Source organism: Emydura macquarii, unplaced genomic scaffold, assembly GCF_026122565.2.
Source record: "Emydura macquarii macquarii isolate MOO-44397 ecotype Brisbane River unplaced genomic scaffold, CSIRO-AGI_Emac_v2 contig_75, whole genome shotgun sequence".
NCBI classification, from domain to species: domain Eukaryota; kingdom Metazoa; phylum Chordata; order Testudines; family Chelidae; genus Emydura; species Emydura macquarii.
This window is the reverse complement of record NW_027130212.1, coordinates 3,369,809-3,389,306: the sequence shown is the minus strand read 5'-3', so window position 1 is coordinate 3,389,306 and position 19,498 is coordinate 3,369,809.

Below are 19,498 nucleotides of genomic sequence, written 5' to 3'. Positions count from 1 at the left end.
ACAACAATTTGGGTTCACGAAGGCAGGAGATTAATTTAGGAATTCTTTCTACCATTTTCACATTGTACTAGGTCAGACAGCTGGATCAAAGACAGCATACCACTCCAATGCTCCTTGCCTCATACTGGATTTCTATCAGATTCCAGATCTGTTTCAAGATTTTGATATTAATTTTTAAACCCTTCATGAACTAGGACCCACCTATCTTGGGGAATACTTGTGTCATGGATTCACAGGTACGCTTTGCGGCTCATACAGTCTTTCTAGGCTAGGCACTAGGCTTATACTTTTTATCAGGACGTACCCTGCAGATTCGTTACCCCAATGCTGGGTCACCTGCTCAAACATCTTTGTTTCTCATCATGGCTCTTCTAGCAAGTCCAAAGGAATATGAACTCCTGTCAGAGACTTTAGCTCTTTGAAAGAGATGCAATCACTAGATGTTTTGAAAAGACACAGGGAAGCCTTTTCATCACAAGTCAACTGGAATACAGTATTTAAGGTTCTTTTTGTTATAATGGTAAAGCACAGCCTACAGATGTCTCACTTATCTTGCTAATGTCTGATTTTCAGTCAGAGAGGCCCCTCTTTGCCATGGCCTGGGAGGCAGACTCCTTGCTTACAGCCAAAACCTTTCCACCTCACCCAGGAGTCCTAGATCCCAACTCTCTCTCTGCATTGGGCAACAAAGAATTCATATCAGTCTGTAGAGCTCACACCTCAGTCCTTTGTTTTCAAGTTGCTGTCGTGCTAGGTCCACATGTTTTGCTCCCCTTTGTGGACAGTCATTAAAGTTAACATCTTGTTGTTGGTCTTCCATTGTATCTCCAAGGCAATTCTGTTCATATGTTGAGTGTTGTTGATAGTTCATTCATACCAACCCAGATCTGCCTACTTGACTCTTACCCAGGTTTTATTACCAAGAAAGAAATTAACCACTTCACAGCCTGTGAGTAATAAGACAAACTGAGTGGGGAAACTGAGTCACATTTTTTCATAACAATATTACAGAAATTCCCCACAACTCAGTATGAGAGGTGAGGTATTCAGGGGAAATTACAGCTGGTGAAGACTAAGGTCAAACTGCTGGGTGTAAGGCCATGGAGTCTTACTGGCATGTTCTCATTGGCTATTTAGGAACTGTCCAACTCTGGAGATCAGGATGATAGCTGTAAAGCAAAATACAAGATCCATATCGAATCAGAAACTTTCTCCCAACAAAGGTGGCTGTAGACTAACCTGGTTGTGTTTCTCAAAAATATTACTGAAACTCTGATTAGAAGTCCACAGCCCAACAAAGAGTAATAGGGAGAAAGAAAGAATGATACTTGTGAAAGCCATTGTGCTGATTGCTTAGTGGTACAATGCATAGTTCCTTCATTGATTGACATGTTTTATAAATATATAGATGAATGTCTATTTAAAAAAAAACTTGTGTAAATAAATGCTTTTATTTCATTGAAGGTAGAAGGTATTTTACTACCATTCTTTCTGTATGGGAACAGGAAAGAGAACCCTAGTAGATGGTGAACATATCTGCATATGATGTTTCTTCTCTACAGAAGATATAGTGTAAGTTAACAAATGCTATTGCCATTGCTTTAGTGATACCAAATTCAATTCAGTGTACCACTAAATTAAAATAAATGTTAGATTTTTCAGTTGCTGCATTTGGAACACTGAGATGAGATGCAGAGCAAGGACTTAGGTCTTCATCTTTTACTATCTTCTCTCTGTCCTTCAACATAGGGTTACTGTATTTCAGGTTCCCAAAAAGACACTGCTGGAGGGATGGGGAGCTGGAGAGGGGGAAAGGAGGAGCTGAAGTGGGGGATAACATTGGGGTGCTGGAGGGGGTGCTTGCAGTGGGGGGTACTCATTGGAGGTGGGAGGCAGTGTTGCTCCCAGTCATGATAGCAGAGTGGCTGGCGCAAGCTTAGGATGCAGTGACAGCCATCAGTCAGCATCTCCCTGTGGGTCCCCCTCCCTAGGTCTGAGAGCCAGGTCACAGTTGGGTGGGATCCAGCACCTGTGGCTGCAGGGGAATGGATAAGTCAGCTGAGGAAGCAGGGGAGGGACCAGTTAGGAAGTGGACCAGTCAGGGCCCTTTTTGAGCTGCAGTGTCTGCTCTGCAAAAACCTCGGACAGTTCCTTTTATTTGAGAAATCTGCCCCTGCAGAGGACAGAGCCTCAAAAAAAGGCAATCTCTGGAAAGATCCAGATGTATGGTAGCCCTACCTTCAGGGGCTAGCAAACAAACTGTATTTTTATTTGACTGTAATCCTGCCTAGTTTGATTCGGCACAAATACAAATCTACTCAACCAGAAGGACGGAGAAAACCATTGAGAAATTATAATGTAAATAGATTCTTCCCAAAGATTAAAAAAATTATTACAAAAATGTGAAGGCATTTGAATACGGTTAGATACTCTCAGTGCCTGTTTTTATAGTCTCCAAGAGTACTAAATTTCATTAGAAATTTGACATTATTTCAAATCAAATTAGAAACAAAATTAATTATATTTTGCAAACTGTTTTAATGATCAAATTCCTGATGGGGGTAAATCAGCTGACTCTTTGATGAATAATTTAAATTAACATTTCTCTAAATAAGTACTAGAGAGGGATTGGTATTTGAATACTTACAAGAGCCAGTGTTACTAGTGTTACCAACTAGCTGGTTGGGAGATGGTTGGGAGGGAGTTTGGGTGGAAGTTTATGAACTTTTCAGCCAATTTCCCTTCCACTTTTCAATTTTAAAAAGGGGTGAGGGTTTTGATGGAAAATTTCCAATTAGCTCTAATTCCTACCAACATCACAATCTTGTACCAGTCCATGATAAGGTGAAACAACTACTGGGCTCTATGCCTGTGTGTGGGTTGGGTGTTCATACTGAAAAAATGATTATCTGGAATTATAACAAAGTATGTTTCATTGGAATTCACTACTGCTAAAGCATGATAAAAGGTAGTGAAAGAGAAATAGGAGAAGATGAGATAACAGGAAGAACATTTTTTAAAAAGTCATAGTTGTTCTGGAAATCTCTCTTTCTCAGCCGCATTTACACATTTATTCTAACTTGCAAGCAAAGCACTAGTCTCTTACCTTTTCACCATTTATTATATGACTGTGTTGGGTGAATGATTATGAAAAAGTTATGTACATTCAAAGCATTACTTTCTTATGTATGACACAAATGATGTTGTTTTAGGGTGTAAAGGATGTATAATTTTCCCCGGTATGTTTCCTTATTAGGCTCTCTCTCCATTATGGAGTAAATGATTCTGATAAGCAACTCCCCTGAAAGAAGATTTACATTCAGAAGGGAGAGTAAGGCAGATTAAATAGTACAGATCTTGTATTTTTATCACGAATGCCATGATAATACAAAATGCAAAATTCCTATAGTATGATGCTGCCTGTTCAGAGATAGCATGATATAAACTGCATTATTTTCCAGGAATCAGTGGGAATAGGAAAACATCTTGAATGACTATCGGATATCAGTGTCTGTAATTATAGCTGCCAGATATTCCAGTTTATAAAGGACTTGCTGACCCTTCTTCTCCTGTGATATATTCATTTTCTTTCCTCCCGCACGTTTGCTGCAGTAAACAACATTTCCCTTTAAAAAGAAAATGGGGATTAAAAAGAAAAGGAGGGAGAGAGAGAGAGCAGATTATAACGATCAGCCTTTTTTGGAACATTGGTGCTGTTCTCTAGTAGCATGGAAAACTAAGAAAATGTCTTTAATCTGTGGATCAATCCAAGACAAAATATTCCAGATGCTTGTCTGGCACATAACAATATTGTTTTCAATAATGGGAGATGTGGGTGGTTTGGTGTACAGAAATAAAAAGATGACACGGCTCTTTTCATCTCTTTGGCACTGGTTCAAATCCAGATTAGAAGTGCCCCACAAAACCAATATCTTCTGATGCTGTTTAGTTGGTAGCCCCCTGCATATAGACTTTCCAGTTTCTAAACAACCTACACATTTGTTGCCACCTATCAGGAAGGATTGACACAGATTGACCTGTTCCCCCAAGATCCACAGATTAATGGCACCATCCATGTGTGGAGTGCATATCTCTTTCACAGAAGATACTGGGGAGTCAACCTACCTCATTCATGCGAGGTTTCCCTTCCCAGGATCACACCAAGAACTCTCTAAAGAGCAGCTATCTGTGCATGAGAGGTAGCAGGGGAATGATGGCATCAAGCTTTTAGTGGTCTTATGTGACAAGTTTTGACATGTGACATTCTTATGTGACATTCTTTTTGAGCTTTTTGTAATAACTCTTTTTTTATTATCATCACCTAATTGTTAATTTGTTTAAAGGAGGTGTAAAAATCAAATTGAAAGTAAACCTATTTTTAAATTCTTAAAACACCTTGGATTTCAAATAGTGTGAGTAGCAAGAAGTAATTCAACACAAACCTTAATTAAAAGCCCTAGGCTAAGAAAAGTTACTACACTATCCCACAGCTTCACTGCTGACTCCTTCATTCACTCTATGGACCTTTCCTCCCTAGAGAAAGCATGAAGTGCAGCCATTAGCTGTAGCCACTTGGAGTCAGACTTTTACACCTGTCATGAAAGAGTTAATACCATATAGTTTAAAAGATTAGCTAACTCACCTTCTTTGTTACTTTATTATACATTAAATCCATCATTAACACTTAATCAGGAATCCATCATTAACAATTAATCATGAAATTTTAAATAAGGTTTCAGCTGCAACATTAACTTGGCTGCGTTGCACAGCCCCACGTGTTTTATGTGGAGAATTATCAAAATTAAGCAGAAATATATTAAGGTCCACCTATAATCCGAAAAACAAATGATATAATAAAGTGTCTGTACAACACAGCAGAGTTAACATTGTTATTGGAATCTTTACAGCTGCATGTGCTTACATTTGTAAATTTTACCTGTGAAGTCTGTAATAATGTGATTTTTGCATTTCACTTTTTTTTTTGTCCAGTTGGTTGTTTTCAGGAGGCAAAAAAAAAAAATGCCTGTGCTTAATAATCTTAGCATTTAAATACCCCCAAATTAAAACTGTCAACTTGAAATATATCATAAAAAGAAGCTTCATATGCTACTTCTGGCTTTGAATCAGCCTGTCAATTTTTGTTTAAAAAATCACATTTTCCTATATTAACAAATATTTTTCTCTCACTTGTTGCTGGGTTAAAGACCCAAACAGGAAATCTGATTATACAGAAGAAACAGTGAAAATTACTTTACACAAAGTGCTGGAAAATGCCCAGAGTAAACAAGCTGGGAAAATAAGGGAACTTTATTTTTCTAATCTATTGCAGTTACAGTAATCTTAGGAGTTATTTTTAACAACAGTAGGTATAAAATTTTCAGACACAATTCAGACTTTAAGTTAATTGTGACTAACCTCTTAAGCTTTTAAATTCAGTCTGCATTCAGGTGAATTTAGTTGGTAAAGGTTAGTTCCCTCCTTTGCTATTGTTTGTGTTTGTTTACCCTGAGTTAACAGAACAGGAAAATAGTGAACCTGTTGTCCAGCTATACTGAAAGACAGACAGGAGACATTTGGTATGGTTTTAATCAGGTTGCAACTGTATTATTAGATGTCTGAGACTACCTGAAAGATAAAAGTGTGCAGTGCAGGTAACCCCCTGTTCATTCAGTAATTACCCAGGGGGCTTCCGCCAACTCCACCTCTTCCATCCAGGTCCTTCAACCCATCTATTGCTGGGACATTACCATCCAACTGCACTTCCTCCAAAGAGGGTTAAGATGGGCAATAAGAATTGGCTCCTGTCGTTCCATTCATAGGCGCTCTCAACCCTGTCCCCCTGTTCTGTTCCTTTAATGAACACCTTTTTAAGTCCTTTTCTAAGCCATTTATCCAGTCACTGTATACCTTTCCTATGGAGTACCTGCACTGGACATCCACCCCACATTTATGTAATGAGTTGTGACATATAGCATAACTCCCTTCGTGCCAGGCATGAACAAAACCCTCCTTGAACCCACTGTGGGGAAGGCAAAAAAAACCCAACTCCACCAATGCCAATCTGGTGGTGAAGGAAAAATTCCTTCCCAGCTCCCTAAAAAAGGGGGTGGCTAGTGCAATGCCAAAGTGGGTCTTGACCAAACCTGATATTTCACACCTAAAGGGGTGGCTCCTGCCTTAGCCTGCTCCATGTAAAAGGGGGCTTTATGTGTAGAGCTGCCCCTTTAAACCCTTCCACCCAGCTGGTTCCCAGGGGATGAATCAGTGTTGCCACACTGTCCTCTTTTGAGGCAGTTTGAACTTTTTTCTCCCCATCTCCCCCCAGCCATGAAGCATTGTTCCCTTCATTCGGCCAGCTAGCCAAATTCTCCCAACCGCTGCTTTAAAGTGCATTTCAAATGGCTATATCTCCGCAAAGGAAAGGACAGAATAGTGTTTGAAGGCTTACAATGTTCAGAAGGTAGCAAAAATTTAGATGAGAAACTACAGTTGCAGGATCTTCAGATTTTGTGTGGCCACAGTTTCCTCCTATTTTTGATGTTATATTTATGTTTTGTTTTGAGGATCTTGTTGCAAGTTTGAGACATTTAAATTGTCCTTCCTGTGAATTGTACCTGCAGCAACCGAAGAATGGAATATCTTGTGCCTGCTTAACTGAAGGGACCGGATCCAAAGTCCACTGAAGTCAAAGGAAAGACTCCCATTGACTTCATTGGGCTGAAGATCAGGCACCTAGTTAGACCAGATAGGTGGAAATGAATGGGAAGCAGGGCTTCATTAACATATGCTAAACATATTAATAAATTCCACTGAGCATGCACAGAAACTATTTTAAATGGTTAGAACTCTGTCTGTGTGTGTGTGTGTTTGTGTTTGTTTAGAGGGGAAGGAAGCAGGTGCATGGAGTCAGGAGTACCCTCCTTGCATGACTCACATAAAGTCTGCCAGAAATTCATAAATGTTAAGGCTAGAAGAGACCATTGTAATCATCTAGTCTAATAATCCACACGATATAGTACATGGAATTTCATCTGGTAATTCCTGAATTAACCTTATTATTTCTAGTGGAACAATAACTTCTGGTTGAGCTTCACTATACCTCTTAGATTTGCAATCTTGATTAAAAGACTTCAAGTGTCAGAGAATCCATCACACCCCTAGCTAAGATGTTCCAATAGTTATTTATCCTCATTGTTTAGAATTTGCACCTTAATTTTAGCTTCAGCTTTAAACCATTGGTACCTGCTTGTAAACTATGATCAAGTCACGTCTTAACCATTTCTTGAATAACTAAAGAGATTGAGCTTCTTAAATCTGCAGTTCTTTGTTTTTCAGAGTGTTACAGAGTGTCAGGTACTGAGGTGTAGGCAGCGTAACCCAGTGGTCAGAGCAGGAGTCTTGTGTAGTAGTCAGAGCAGAATCAGAAGGTTAGAACTGGACATGCAGTCAGGAGGCAAGCCAATGATTGGATGCAGGAGTCAGGACCCATAACAGTACCAAAGGACAGAGCCTGAGTCATGGTCATGAGTCAAGCCAAAGGTCATAGCCAGGAGTCAACAGATCCAAAATGCAGAGGTGGAATCCTGGTCAGGGGACAAGTCATTGGTCAGAACCAGGAGATTGGAATCAGGAGTTCAGAGGCAGCCAGGGATTAGGACTGGAGTGGACCAGGCAAGAGTTGGAGCAAGAGCTGGAAAGGAAGCAAAAAGCAGGTGTGGCACAATTGCAAGTATCGAATACATTGAGCAGCCACTGTGCTGTTGTTACCGGGCTTAAATGATGATCTGTTGGCTTTTCTGACCAATCAAGGAACATAGTCACTTAGTGCAGGTTTAATGGGTCCAGCCGAGCTCATTGGTTTGCCAGAGGTAGCTGAGTTCCTGAAAGTACCCACACACATGGAGTCTCTCCAGGGGCCCTTGTCCTTGGCTTGTCAGGGTACCTTTGGTGAAATTCCCACAGGGAATGGGGAACATGAACATTTTCTTTGGGTTCGTAGGACTTCTCTTCTGTCCCGTACTCCTTCCAGTCTATCAGATACTGGAGCTTCCCCCTGACTCATCAGGAATCGAGGAGCTGAAGAACTTCATAGTCTTCCTGCCTGTTGACAATTACCGGGTGTGGAGGTGGGTCTACCCATTTGGGGAAGAGGTTAACAATGAATAGTTTGAGGAGAGAAATATGAAAGAAGGGGTGAATCTTGAGGGATTCTGGGAGTTAAAGCTTGAGGACCTCTGGGTTTATTTGCTCAATGGACCATAAAGGATCCAGGTATGGGTAGTCAATCTTGGCTATAGGGTGGTGTGCTATCAGGGTTTGAGTCGAGAGCCAAATCTTATCCCCTGCTGCAAGGTTAGGGGCAGCTTGCTTTTGACTGGTGTAATGCTTATAAATTTCTACATTTCTAAGGACTCACAGAAGGCCATGGGGAACATACTCAGTAGACAATATAATTTTTTTTAATCTTCTACCCTGGTGTGCTCTGAGAGTAACAATTACTGTGGCTTTAGAGTTCCTGTGAGAAACTTCTGCGTTTCCTTGCTTTAAACTGTTTGGTTTGCCTCTGAAGAGGTTAAACAAATAATCCAGAGGATCCACAGTTTTGGTAGAACTCTAGGAAGTGCACAATAGGTTCTGGAGAGGCTTAAGAGGGCCAGCAGTAGTTTCAGGGCCAGGACAGTTAATTTGGAGACTCCCATAGCTCAGGAAAGGGTGCTAGACAGAGGATCTGCACCCCAAGAGTGTGCAGAGAAGCCCAGAGGCAGTATCTGGACCTAATCCAGATGTAGCTAACTTGGAAGCATGTGGGATCTAATGGTTGGGTCCAAATAAAACAGACTGCTGTCCATCGTCAAGGAGAGCTGGACTAGGCTGTGACACTGTGTAATAAATGCCTGATACTCCATTATTGAGGATGGGGAGGGAATGGGGTGGCTTATCTTATCCACAACCCTGATGCATATAGCAGGGATGTAAAACCATATTTGCCTCTAGTGGGTGTTTCAGGAGCAAGCGAGATATTATATATGACAGCAAGAAGCATCATATTGCATTCTTATGTATGTATTATGGGGGTGAGAAGTGAATTATAAGGATTTTTTCCACTAAAGAATACTGGGAAACATCAACAATTTTTAGCTGTTCAGGGTCTTAGTTTAAGAAGATCCAAGAAAAATTTCAGAAAAATGTAAAACTGGGGGTGGGGAGGGAATATGTATGTAGGATCAGCTTATTTAGATCAAAGCATAGTTTTGCTGCCATGGCCCCAATTGTATAAGTAGAATGGGTCATCTTTGAAATTAAAATGGTTTCTTCCTCTCAGACATGAGTAATTTACATTATATCTGTGGAAAGATTTGAGTCCAAATCAATAGCAAATAACAGCTGCACAGTAATGTTGACACAAAATCCATTTATTTTTCTTTCCTTCTTTGGGGCTGTCTCTAGAGGAAAAACACTTTCATTACCCAAAGCTGTCCAAGCTACGTGAAGATATAATGTTGTGAACATTCCAGAGTAAACCCCTTTGGGGATAAAATTAAGTCAAAGACTGATACTTAAATATTTTAAAGAGATGCATCTAGAATGGACAGCACCTACTGAATTATTGTCTTCCTATGATCCAGCCATTAGCTGTATAGTTAAGAGAGAAATAATTGAACATGCTGCTATCGGAAAATGGGAGTCTGCAATCAGCATAGGGAGAAGGGGCAGGGGTTTTTAATCCATATGAGTCACTTTATTTTCCCCTGTGGAGCTTACAGGCATTGCCCACATTCCCTCTGCACAAGGCCCCAAATCCTAGCCCTTGGAAAGCAGAGGGACATTAATGGAGAACCTGACGGTTTATTCAGTGGAGAGTTTTCCATCTATTTCTATTTCTTTATTTGATTTTAAATGCTAATGTAAAAGAGAGACATATCTCAGTTTTTTGAATTTGGGACTGTTTTTAAAAGTACATCTTTGTCTGATCAGTACAAGTCAATTACTTAACATTAGGTCTCATCCCCAGCTATGGAACCTCCCTAGTAGATGGGAAGTTCAGGGACTTTTGAAAAGCAACAGAGAGGTAAATGGAAAGAGTGGGGGCAAAAGTGGAAACAAACACCTCTCCAGTTATCCTTTATTCTATTGAATTCAGAAAGGGAAAAAGGGGGAGAAAATTGCAAACAAGAAGTATGAAAATATATAATTTCAAACTTTGAAACTTCTTTGTTGAAATAAAAACACATAATAAGAAATAGAGAGAGAAACAACTTTTTGTGAAAGTTTTCTGTTTTAAAAACTGGTCACTTTTGTCAGAGTTTCAAACAAATGCTTTTGACCATCTCTTGTGGCAAGCCCATCAGAGTAGGGGTGTAGTGATACAAATCTCACTCCTCTAAGGGACATGGAGCTGATGGGTGTAACCCTTCTGCCAGACAGAGTCGGCAGCAGCAAGGGCCGGGTTCTATATCTAGGGGACCTTGCAGCAAGGGCCAGGTTCTATATCTAGGGGATCGCTGTAAATGAATCAACATCAAACTTGCTTGAGCCCCCACCCAGTCACCTGGGAAATCACACACTATTCCCTAGGTGCCCCCATAGGGCAATACTTCCCCTCTCGCAAGCACAGAGTCTGCGTGTAGAAAGAAACCTTTTAATAGCAAAAGAGAGATAACACAGCACTGGTTTGGGAAACAGAATTCATTAACTTAATGAGCCAAACCCATCCCAGAGTACGGGGCATGTCCTTCACCTCTCCCTTCCTTCTTTCCCCAGTACTGACCGTCATAGTTGCAATGTCCACCTCTCGGGTGTGGCTCCGCCCCCTAAGCACGCTCCTGTCTGACACAGGCTTGACCAGGCTCCCTTTGCTGCTGTCTCCTACCACCTTCGGGCCTTGCTGAGTCCCCGACCACTCATAAGTAAGGACTACTTATGTGAAAAAGGGTGATCAGGAACAAGTTTATAGATGTGTTGTTTGTATTTTGGCTAATGTATCATATTATGGATATGTCAGTAGTAACACCATAGATTAGATTTTCATTCAGATAATTATATATATACACATAAAGATACAGTTTCATTCAGATGAGAGAGCAAGAGAGCATTATCAGGCTTCTGGCCTAAATATTCATGTATTCGTTTGAAAATATCCTTTAAACAGGCTTTAGACTAAGGACTATTGTCTTCTGATTAATTATATGGATTAATTTCATCCATCTCTTGCTTTCTCACACTGGGTCGGATCAATGGAAAAGACTCAGGCCCTATATGTGTGCATATTTTATATATTCATACATTTATAAATATAATGTATAATAAGACAGAAACAGATCAATAATACCAGAAGTCACTAGTCCTCACTGAAGACATTTCTGCCCAGCTTGTCCAAAGGGACCCATTTCTTCAAGTAAATCTGATGTATTTTAAGGCAAGAATTACTGTACACAGAGTCTAAAATATTGAGGCAGACAAGAGTAGACTGTAAATCAAGAAATGCTTCTTTCATATTTTGAGCTCTATAGAAAAGAAAGTGGAATTATTTGTAAGTCTGGTTAATTTTCATTTTGCATTTCATGCACTATGCCAATTCATTGTAAAAGAAAAGCTCTCTGGAATCCCCATTTGGGAGCCTGGGCATAAACTGAGGAGAGAGCTGGATGACCCTGAGTTCTACTCTAGGGAAAACAGGCAACAAAACAACAACAACAAAAAGTAAAGCCTTTTCATCTGCTGCAAGTCTTTACATCTGCTTAATAGGGTTCTTGCATGGTAACATAACCACTGTTGGTTCTCAGATACAATGGGGCTAAGTGCAATATAAGGACCTATACTAAATATAACAGAACTCATTGGCTGCCATTGGAATGTGTAGTGTTCAATCATAGGACAGCCACATACTACATGTGGAAAAAAGAGCATGAGTCATAGTACACTAGTGTTAGAAACAGGTGAAAAAGTCTACATCTGAAATGTCCACATCTGGTAGTGATGGAAATCAATTTTATTGATAAAATGCTATTTTGTATTTCTAGTAAGATGCATCATGGGACCTGTAAATGGCTGGTAAGTGAGCAATTTATCTATTTTTCTGATTGTCCATCTCTAGATCCAAAATAATGTACAGACCGTTGGCCAATCCACTAGCAATGCAATAGTATGAATGAGTGTAGCTATAGTCGGATTATCTATTGCCTCAGATTTTCAAAACTTCTGGAGATTTGGGCACCCACTTAGGTTCAAAGCACATTGGGAACTTTGAAAATCTTAGCCATTGCATTTTTTAGCTCAACAGTGCCAAATTGTTGGAAAAAGATTCCAAGTGAGGATCATTACCCTGCACCGATAAGAGACCCACACAGGATTTCAGTCAGGACAGTATCCAACAGCATTTATTCTGCAGAAGGTCAATTCCCAAGCCCACAAGTGGACAGTGGAAAAAGACCCTGAACAAAGGATTACAGACAGTTTTATGCCTTATTGCTACTTTACAGTTAGCTAAATCTTATCTATCAAGGCTACATAGCTTGCTTAATCTGGCCGAGGCTTATCTCCTTCTGCATTCTTCTCCTTCTGTATTCCAGCAAACTTTCCATGATCCTTGTACAGAGTGGAACGACCTGGCCTGTCTCTAAAAACAAAGGGGCTAGCTAAAATGGAGTAACTGTGGTCAAGCAACTAAAAATCAGCTTACAACAGCAGGCACCACAATTCCAGAGACAGCAGAGAAAAACAGCATCTCTCACTCTAGACAAAACTACTGGTAAAACAAATGAGTCTTTATTAATTAGAACAGCTAATTTTAAATGATTAGTTGCCAGCTGGCAGATTCTTTGGTTCTATTGATCCATGTGACTGAAAACCCCTCTATAATTCAGTAGAACAACAAGATGATGACAGCTCATTAAATTTAGGTTCAGTTGGCTTTTTTGGAAGGTGTAGAAAATAGTTAATAATTAGCAGCTTATTAAATTATAGTTTAAAAATACTGCAGATAATAAATTAGTGGTGGTACCTACATATTTCCTTTGAAACATACATCAGGATGACAAATAATCTGTATTTTGTGAAAAGTATATATTTATCACAAAACAACAAACAAGAATAATTACACAAATAATGTATGAAGACTTCCTAATGCATAATATTTGCTAAAGTACTTTAGAAGCTGAGAATTATAAAAACTGTTGGGAATCAATATTGTCACTCTAATGGATCTGAGTGAGAAAATACGGTAGCAATTAAACAATTACAAAAGTAAAATGATTATGTACAAATTGCAAACATGAGACTAGGAGGATAGAATAATAGGTTAGCTTGCAAATGCTGCTATAAATATATCTTAGATCCTTAGTAATATAGCCATAAATCTTAAAAACAAAGCAAGCTAAAGAGGATTATAAAATTAATCTGTAATACTGATCCTAGCATGAAGCAATTATATTTAAACTGAAGACTTTTAGATTACTAATATAGGCTATTTTTCTTAGAAATGTGCGTACCAGGCATACACATATGTGTGTGTATGTTGAGGTGAGTATTTCACTTATAAGAGAGGTTAAATCGCTATGAAGAACACAATGTATCCTCTCCAAAGTCATAGCTCTTACTATTTTGAGCAGTTTAAATTTTCTGAGACCTTTAGGTGAATTTGTTAATTGGTTTAAGTTCATATTGGTTAATTACCTGCTCTGAATAGTTAAGTAGAGGTGGGCAAAAAAATTTCCAGAAATAAATGTACCAAAAAAAAAAAAAATGCAATTTCAGTAGACCCAGAACTATTTGCAAATATGTGTCAAGTTGAACTGAAAAAATTGAAACATATTGGCAATGTTGAAACAGAACATGGAATTTTTGTTTCAATTTTGGAGAGAAAAGATGGGTAAGGTAATATCATTTGTTGGACCAACTTCAGTTGGTGAGAGATACAAACTTTCAAGCTTACACAGAGCTCTTCTTCAGGTCAATTCATGTTTCAATGTTGGGCATTTTATTATAGTCCAATGATGAGAGCACTTACCTGGGAAGTGGGAGACTGAGGATTAGTTCCTCCTTTCTGCCTTATGTGGAAAAGGGATTTGAACTTAATCTCCACATTTAAGAAGAATGCCCTAACCATAGGACTATGGGATATTCTGGTATAGGTCTCCCTTAATGTCTTCTGTAGAAGTTGTTCCATCGTGTATAAAGAATTATTCATTAGGGCAGAGGCTTAAACTTGGGCCTTTCCCCACCCATGTGAATGCCCTAACTACGAGACTATAGAGTCATTATTACTCTTTCTGTAGCCCAATAATTATTCATTATCTTTAGGTATGACTATGAAGTGTCACTATGGACTGGAGTGAGGTCTTAGTGAGAGAGAGAGAGGTGTGGAAGAGCTGCTCCTGGAAATAGAAAAGGTGCCTTTTCTGAGGTTTGTGTAAGGAAGGAGTTGCCTGTGCGTAATGACTTTCAGAATTATGAGATGATGGAATAAAAAGCCATGACATTTATAGAAATGTCTGTGAATGGTGAACAACTAAATTCTGCCCATCTTGAGGCTTTTGGCAAGTATGATCTTAGTGAGGAAAGTGCAAATGAGGGGAGAGAGGGTGCAGCTTTTCAAGTAACTTTCTGATTGGCATTTATCACCACTTCATAGCAGGGAAGAGCAGAAAGTCTAGAGGGGCTTGATAAAGAGAGGACACTGAAGCTATTCTGTTTGGTAATTAAGCATGAGAGGAGGATGTTGAGCAGAAAAATGATGAAGCAGCTGTGCTTTGTGTTTTGAGAATGTCCTTCCAGTGATCTCTGCCTCTGTAAAGAAAGGAATTTGGAGAGCATATTTTTTTCCATACATAGTGAGTCACAAAGCACTTCACAATTTGTCAGATAATTGCAGAGCATTGACTTTGTAAATAAACATAGTAACTATTTTGTTACCAGCAATAAAGTTGAATGTACCCATTTCTCAAAACATCTATCAATTCCATATATTTTCAGCAAACCTTTCCAAAAATATATAGAATCCTGCACAAGGCCCAGGAATATTTGCAGACCTTGCATCCCCCTGCATGCAGGAACTGTTATTTCTACTATATTTGTATTTGGCACTTTGAGGTTTGACAAGTTTGAGCTGTTTGCAGAAGAAGTGAGTTCAAAAAGGTTCAGAGAAGAACACCCTTCCAGCTGTTCCCTCTCTCTCATATCACTGGGGCTTCAACTGAGGAGCCTCCACTGATGGCATTTACAGTGATTTACACTTAAGGCAAAATGATCTCTTATGGCCTGATCCAGTGCCCATTGCTTTCAATGGGAGACATTCTACTGAATTTTAAAAGCTTTGGATCAGGCCCTTAGATAAGTAGGTCTCTTATTGTATTGTGATTCAGCCTCAGAGTATCCAGAAAGATTCACCTTTTTCACTTTTCTGTGAGGGGATGAAAGTTGGGTAGGTCTGGCAGCGGCTGTGAGGGATGCTGGAGACTGTATGGGCAGGGGAATGATTCATCTCTATATAATTTACTCTGTCATTGGGTTGATTTGATCTTAGGGAATTGACAAGTCTGTTTGTTTAGTGTGTTTTTAGAAGTTTGTCAAGAGCTCCCAAAGCATTAGATAGGCTCACTCTAATGGTTTATAAAAATCCAAACAAATGTATAATGTTAGGTGCTGTTCAAACAGATAGGAAAACACTGTCCCTGCCCTAAAGAACCAATAATCTAATTTAAGATAAGATACAGCAGGTGTGTGTCACACACAATAGGAGGGAAAGGCATGAGGGACAAGGGTAAGTATAATAAACTTCCTGATTATAAATAACCATGTGATCAATCAGAAAACAACCCCCTATAAACTACCATGGTGATAGAGGGCATCTAGATAGATAGATTTTCACCTCTGTGCATCCCTGAGGCTCCAGATTGCCCCCAAGAGGCAGTCAGGTAAAGGAAGGGCCATGGTCTCACCCTATTTCTCAATTGATCCAAAGCATGGGCTTGGCCCCTTAGTGCAAGCTTTCTACACCTCTATTCATCCCCTGCACAATCCTTCCCTGAATTTCCCCCGGGGAAGTACAGCTTCAAACCAGTGTCAGCTCAGGTCTGTGGCCCAGTGGCAGTGCCATCTAGTGTTCAGGCAGCATGTGGTAGGTGGTTCCATCACATCTCCGCTTTCCTCTTCAACTCTGTCCTGTAGGGTCAGTCCCTTCTTTTGTGACTCAGCCCTCTGGTTGAGTCATGCATTCCAGTCCACCACTTTTGGTGTATACAAATAAATAAATAAATAAATAAAAAGACCCAATAACCTAGAAGTCTGTTGGTGCCCTTGAGGTCTTCAGGGCTATCTCAGATCTGGAATTTGGGGTATGGGCCCTAGTGTATTCAGGGTTGTCTCCAGCTGGATTCCCCACCAAGGTGTAGACTCCTATTGATCTCCAATCCTTATGGGTTGGTAGGGGAGCCTGGTCCCATCTTCTCCACTAAGATCTGATCCACAGCCCAAATGGGGGGGAGTGTATTTCTGCACCTTAGGGTGCTAAATAGCTGCCTTGCTGGATCACTTCCTATCTGAGTTACCCTTTACCCTCACAGGTTAAATTAAAGAACTGAGCTGAAACTATACTTTCTGACCATCCCAAACTGTCACCCATCTCTCCTTTGCAGGCTTTGGCAGGTCTTGGGCAACAATTACTCCTGGGCTGTTTCTTCTTCAGATCTCAGAGCAGAAGTCTGTTCCTTCCCACTGATTGCTCCCTTTTGAGCTGCTCTGCATGCCTTTTAAGCTACTTCTTCAGCTTGTGCAGCCTTTTCAGGTATGGCCAGGTGGGACCCCATGGGCCCAGAAGTGATCCTTAACCCATTGTTTTCCAGTGCCCATCACAAGCACTGTTTAGACCATAGGTTTTGGAGGCTGGTCAAAATGCATGGGACACATTTTTTTCTTACTCCAGTGTAAATCAAGAGTAAGTCTACGGGAACTGCAGTTGAGCACTCCTGACATTTAGACAGTTTTTAGTAAGGTGCCTAACTTTAGGCACTTATGCTTGAAAAATGTGGGTTTAAATACTCATTGTGCCATAGCCTAGTGCTGCATAATCCCATAGTCAAAGATGCCTAACCTTTCTCTGTTTAAAAATCAAAGCATGCTTTCTTATTTTTAAACAACTGTTCCCAATTCCTATAGTCATAGCCTTGCATGTACTGGACAAGTATTTGCAGCTATAAAGAAGTTTGTGCTTAATTGCCATATTTGTGCCACTATGGTGTCATTTCAGAAATGTGTACAACATTACTTAATTTGTTGATAAGCCACCAGAGGCTGTATTTCATTTGTGACATTTTGCTGCTGTCATAACTACAAAGCTTTGTAGTTTTGTACCTTTCTTTTGTCTAGCCTGCTGCATTGGTACTTAAAGGTGAAAAAATCTAATGAATGAATCCATTACATGCCTTAACCAGTTATTTCTGTCTCTGTGCTCTCTTTCTATTTCAGTGTAGACTGTTGGTATTCATATTAATTTAATAAAAGAAGCAACTCCCCTCCCCTCACATAAACCATCTGCATAGGAAAGGTGTTCTACTGTTTTTGAGTCATGATGGGGAAACTGATAATACCTTTGATCTTAATTAGGTGTCTGGGACCTGTTTCTTCACCTTCCACATACAACTGTATTTATTCAAGCAGCAAAGCTACCCTCTCTATTCAGACTGTCTTGCAGTGACACATGCTGCAAACTTTTCTTTCCTATTAAGATCTTCTTGCAGCAATACATTGTCATTGCACACAGCCCTGTCCTCCTCTTATCACTTCAATGTTTAGGTGCTTTGCCCTCCCAGAGATCTTCGTTGCACAGAACATCCCTGAGGCATCCAACCTCAATCTGCTTCCATACCTTGGTTAAGTGACAGTTGAAAGTTTTCAATCTAAGAATTAAAGGGAAAGAAACTAGAGGAAAACCTGTTACCTCTTGCTTGGGTAGCAGGAGGCAGCTGGTGTTCTAACTGATATGCCATTTCTCTGAATGGCAATAAATACAGAGCTACTGACCAATTTTAAATTGAGGTTCTTTTCAATTCAGTGTGATATGCAAATCAGGGAATACTTTCATATTTTGACGTATGATAAAGTAAGAGCTAGACTTTCACTTAGACGACTACACACCTTCTCAGGGAACTAGGGGAGAGAAAAGAACATTTCCACAACAACCCTTACACCACTGTGGAGGCTATCTGGCTAATGGCTCTTGATTCACATTCATAAAGGGCTATCCAGCATCCATCTATTCTTCCCTCCAGAGCAAAATGACAGGGAGAGACAGCAAATGAGAGGAGCCTTGCCTTTGGCTTTCTAATATGCTGAACAGAATATATGGGCCAGTGCAGAGATGGCACAATTTGCTGCTGGTATGGGCCCACAATAAATTACTAAACCGCAGAGAGAGGATCAGGGAAACACCTGTGTGTCAGAAGGCTGTCTCTGAGGCACACTACTTCCCAGGGCTAATCCTTGAGTAGTGCAGCTATATGACACCCGTTTCTATGGCTAAGCTCACAGGCTAGTCTTTACTATGTAACTTTGAAATACTAAATGCAATCAGCCAAATGTTCACATTCCAACTCTGTCCTCCAAAAGCAGATGTAAAATTGGAGCCTCAGATAAAAGCAAGACTGAAAAATTTGCTTTAGTATCTCAAATGAAGTCCCTACGCATTCCTGCTTAATATTATTTGATAATTTGATAATCTTTGTTGAAGTCTTTATGTAAAATGTACAGGATACCGACCCAGGACTCACGTACCCCATACACAGGCAAAACTACCATTAAAGGCAGAAAAGAAGAAAGACACTGAAGTCAATGGGAGGTTTCCTTGAGTAAAGCATGCAGGATCCATCCTTGGCTAACATGGAGATAGATTATGGCTTAAATTCACAGTTCATGCTGGAAGGGATACAGAGGGGCCACAATGATCCCAAGAGAAATCCTTACCGGCTCAGCCAGCAGTCCTCCACAGGTCATTGAGAGAGTTGACACAACAGATAGCATCATCCCTGCAAGCCTGGAACATGGTCAGTGCATTCATTCCTCTGGTTGGCCAGTACTGCTGATTGTTCTGTAGAAAATGTGTGGCCCTGGGCCTGACCCTCTCTGCTGCACTCAGGGAGGCTATTGGTGGTAGCAACGTACCAATACCTGCACTTTTCAGTCATACTGTGTACAGAACCAATCTGTTCCATTGCATGGACCTGTCTCACACTGTGTAGCTAATAGCAAAGTGGATTAAATAAGGCAATTTAAATATCCCCATCACACTTACAAGCAGTCTTGTTTCCTGATTGGCCTGATTTGGTTTATTACTTTCTAAAACAAACAAAAATATACTGATGCCTTAAGTAAAATGTTGAACCACATTCTGTTGAAATCCAGTCCAAGACATCTCATATTTTTTGTACTTTAAAAAAACAAACTTCTATTGTTTTGGTTAATAGGAAACTTTGTATGAAAAACAAAAGCTTAGTGTTAGGGTACTTTT